Here is a 4,677-nt window from a genome sequence, read left to right on the forward strand (position 1 = left end):
TCAAACAGCACGTTCAGCTCACGAAATTATACTCTTACACAGAGCTACACAGACTTCAGGACTTGATTTACTATATCTCTTTGTCCTGCCAGAAACAACATTGTAATTCTGTCCCTGTCCTATACAACATAATGAAACTGGAGGCGATTCTGAGGTGGTGAAACCAATCTTGGTTGGACAGCTTTGGAAGTGCCATATTACAAATGAAGAGGATGCTGAGAGATCTGGTGTCCAAAGAATGGAAACAACTTTTTCAAAACTGAGAAGGCTTGGGGTGTGGAGAATGGGAGAGGGAACAGTCAGTCCATAGTAGATGAAGATTTGGAAGCAGCAGCACAAGGACCAGTGTGACACCAAAAAATAAGGGAGAAATTGAACAGAGAAGAACCTGGATCAAATGGGAATTACAGCAGGAAATGTGCGAGATAAAAGTACGAGTACCTTACTTGGAATTAACCCATTACATATCACGGCTCATAAAGGGAAAACCTTAACTTAGAACTAGTACTGATGATACATATTTTTGTGGTCTGGCAGCACACATTTCAGAGATCGAACTCGGGCAGGGAAATTATGATTTATGTCAGTTTCCTGAAAAATATACCGTATCTGGTAAGTCATACCACCAGGAAAAAAACATACCTAGTGCTGAAACTTTAACTGATTTACCTTCACATCAGGTGTCGTTGTGGGACCAATGAAAACTGCTTTTGTCAGTTCCGCTTGTCATTCCTTTCCACTTTTATCGATGGATCTCCATGAACGTACACCTGTCAAAGAAAGGAGAGTCACTAGCCGTTGGTATGTAGTGCTTTTACAGCGGTAGAGAGTTAAATCCACTACCAAGGGGTGGTTTCTGAAGAAAAAGAAAACAGTCACTCCCAGGTTCACATTAACTGCTGATCTGGGATGACCTCACGTGGAGAAAACTTCCGAAACATTAGCCAAGCCATGCACCTAAACATAAGGTTAATCAGCAACATCTTGAACCAATACACTCACACGTGATCTATTATCTCTACCTTGGAAGCACTTGCACTTCCTGAATATTATGGACCTTGTTTTCTAATATCACTTCTGCACCATCTAGGTAAGCCTCTCCTCATTCTTGTTATTACTTCTGAATTATGCACCCATACTAACCTGTTGTCTTCTATCCTTTCTCCATGATTAGACTATTTCAAAACTTCCTGATCCATCCTCTCCTAACCCAATGTATCTCAACATTTCTCACCCTCAGAATTGTCCTTATACTACATAAACAGTTCACCTCAGCAACACCAACCTTGTTTCTCTTATTTGGATTCAACATCCACATTTCATTTTCATAATGGAAAGTTGGCTAAACATGCCACCTTCAACACCTTGGCAATCTTCCCAATCTTTTGCGCATACCCTAAGGCTTTGCTTGTTCCATCTATTCTGTGAATCACCTCTTCTTTCATCTTAGCATTCCTAAAGGTTTTAAAGCCTGAACTTAAAACTCATATGATAACAGTGAAACATAATACACACCATCCTATAAAAACAACAGGGGCCTCAGCCTGCTCTAAACTCTGCCGCCTGCCACCAGAGAAATTAGTTGCCACAATGAAGGGCAAAGAAATGGAAACACATGGGCCTCCCAGCCCATTGGCCTCACCACTCCATATGGTAAAAAAACCTGACATCTCTTGGCACCCCTGTGGAGACTACAGGTGCCTCAATCTACAGACAAAGCTTGATCAGTGCCTACCCTCAACCTGCACGGAGCAAATATTTTCTCCAAGTTCAGCCTCAAGAAAGGCTGCTTTCAAGCACTGGTACAGCACAAGGACATGCCCAAGACCATAATCATCGTGCTTTTTTGGTACTTACACACTGATTATCCCATATTTGGCCCCTGTAACTCTAGTTCCCAACCATAAACAAATATTCTGAGCTACCTTAATACTGTTCCAGTAACAAGTTATAGAGCCAACTCTCCTTTATATAAGCAAAGTGTTGATGGCGAATGCAAATTTAAGATAAAATACTGAAGATGTTAAAATGAGCACCTTGCTAGTATCTATGGCATTGGAATAACTGAATGTGCAAAAAAGTTAGTGCAGATGAAAAGACTGACCTAGGTAATTTGAAAAGTGGGAAAGATGTGGTCGTGTGGAAAGAATGAACAATTAATACAAACACTCTAGTTAATCTTTTCTCCCATGAAAACCACAAGTATAAAGCCTTTAATACTCTGAACTTTATACATGACCTTCTGGTAAAATACACAAAGCTAGGAAATTTATTCTAAGTATCAGCAACTGACCCTAAGTATGCTGTGAGTGGCTTGGGCCATAATAAGGTCTAAGAAATCAAGACACTGAGTAGCCTTAATAAACTAAAATAAAATAAAATAAAACACTATCAGTGCTCAATAACACGCAGTATGAAAGCACAGTTTGTGTGTTTGATGTACTGTGGACAATGTTCTTTACTATTGATTCTAATCAGATTCATTCAAGTCATTTATTGTGGCTACTCTTCAAGTGTGCGAATGGAGTCGTTTCATATTTATTTCATTTGTACTTCGGTCAAGGGTTTGCCTTAAATGTATCTTTATTTAATTGCAACAACATTATAAGTCTATAATGATACAATCATGACAGATGAAAGTGTAATGACCGGCCTAAGTCAGGTTTTAGTCAAGAGCAACACTGGTTAAGGTCACAACATAAGTCTATACTGTTATAATTATGTAATGTGAAAGTGTACTGGCCTACTAAATTATGGTTCTGGTTAAGAGCAAAAGATGTGAAGCATCAGACATTCACTGTACGGCAGCAAACTGAGGCGCTAGGTTAGGTGCTTCTTACGGTAGGCTACCAGCTCAGGCCTATTCAAAAAGTACTTCAACAATACGTGGCTGTGACTAGGCCTAGTTCCCATGCAGCAGAGAACTGAATCTGTGCAACGAATGTCTGATTTTCTTGTGTAATTTAAGCTTTATAGTAAAAAAAATTCAGGGAACCTATTTGTCCTCTGTAATTTTGTTGAAAAAATTTTTTATTTTCTAAGAAGCGCAATGTTTGCGTTATAGAATAGGTTACATTTACAAGTATCCGAGTTCTGCATACCATAAGAGACTGGCTCTTAGAAGGGTAAAACTGCTGCCAGTATAACATACACCCCAAAAAGGTACTATACAAATCTAGGCCGCCTCAGAAACAGCACTCTAACATGGCCTACAGAGAAAAACACACTGTATACATAAATACTCTCATTTTCTAACCTGGGAATTACTCTAATCCTCAATTTATCCATGCACGTGCCATATCGATTGCTGCGTTCTGATGTTTTACCGGCGTTACTTTCCATTAGCTTCAAGAAAAATAATACTGTGACAAATATAAATGTTGATTGATGATATCAGCTGTTCCACCTGTCAAAGTGGACAAAGGAAACAGGCTGGAAAACAGTACCGACGGTCACGATCGCATGCCCGACTACAACTATGCTCATTTATTCTCGGAAATCCGGTAAAACTCAATATTTAAAACAAATATTTCTATTTTAGTGATATTCCAGATTTAACCAAAATCGATCAATTGCTTTTGGTTCTATTTATAAAAGACATATTTACCGAAGTTAGTCAAGTGACATGGTTACGAAACTTGGTAACACTGTACAATGGTGGACCGTAAAGATTTCACTTGTGTTTGTGAATTTCGCAAAACGGGATATATTCTAACTTTTCGGTGTTTTAAACTTTTCAAAACCAGTAAAGATTGGAGGAAACTGTAAGTAATAAGTAGTCAATTATCTTCCATGATTTAGTGGTAGCTAGGAGCAAATATGATAAAGAAATTTACGTATTGTTTGAAAGCATGACGGGACAGGTACTGACTTGCCAAGTAGAACTAAATGAGACTCAAGCGTTGTAAAATCAGGGCAGGATTTTGATATACATAATCAATAGAAGGCGTGCCCAAGAATACAGTGTCATATGGTTTCTGATGGACGACTCATTTAGAGAAGGTATGGGAACAGATTGACAGTTCGAAGATGACAGCCCAGGCTACGGTCATCTCTGCGGTCATTGTTCAGCCCAAGCACTTGGTTTTCGATTGTTCTGTGTGAGAACTTGAAAAGATGTAGATTTGCTTGCTGAAACCAGCTACGTTTCGATAACAGCTTTACCATTAGAAAAAAAGCTAGCTATATGGCTCCTAAGGTGAATAAGGAACAGGGGAGAAATTTCTAGTAACTTTCCTCTCGTGACTTGGCATTGTTTAGGCGAAGGCTAACATTCTGGTGTGTGATGGGCTGCGTTTCTTACCTCCCAGTGGCAGTTCAACAACTTTCTCGTGGGACCGGAAAACATCTTTGAAGGTTTCTTAGGTAAATGAGAGGATTACTGTTCTCTCTCTCTCTCTCTCTCTCTCTCTCTCTCTCTCTCTCTCTCTCTCTCTCTATATATATATATATATATATATATATGGATTTCTCTGGTAAGAAAATTTTCACAACTTTATATGCTTCTTTCACGATGATGGAGGGCTCATAAGCGGTGAATTTAACCCCTCTATGCACACTAGGTCATTCACTTCTATCGTGTACAAACTTTTGCGTTTCTTTGATGTGAAGGCCCTTACTTTCTAACTCCTGTTAACCAACATTTATCATGCAGCCCTAGCTCGTCCCACCTTCTGA

The 4,677-nt window shown here is 39.2% G+C and overlaps 1 long non-coding RNA gene across 1 annotated transcript in view; it reads right to left on the minus strand.

Annotated features, from left to right (window-relative positions):
* The window catches only part of LOC136846084 (uncharacterized), a 53,491-nt gene extending 50,065 nt beyond the window's left edge, over window positions 1–3,426 (minus strand). The window contains exons 1-2 of the long non-coding RNA XR_010855320.1: window positions 3,257–3,426; window positions 670–770 (exon numbers count right to left, since the gene is read on the minus strand). This is a non-coding gene — a long non-coding RNA (uncharacterized lncRNA). The remainder of the gene's footprint in view (window positions 1–669; window positions 771–3,256) is intronic.
* Between the last annotated feature and the right edge of the window lie 1,251 nt (window positions 3,427–4,677).

This window comes from Macrobrachium rosenbergii, chromosome 14 (assembly GCF_040412425.1).
Source record: "Macrobrachium rosenbergii isolate ZJJX-2024 chromosome 14, ASM4041242v1, whole genome shotgun sequence".
Lineage (NCBI taxonomy): Eukaryota > Metazoa > Arthropoda > Malacostraca > Decapoda > Palaemonidae > Macrobrachium > Macrobrachium rosenbergii.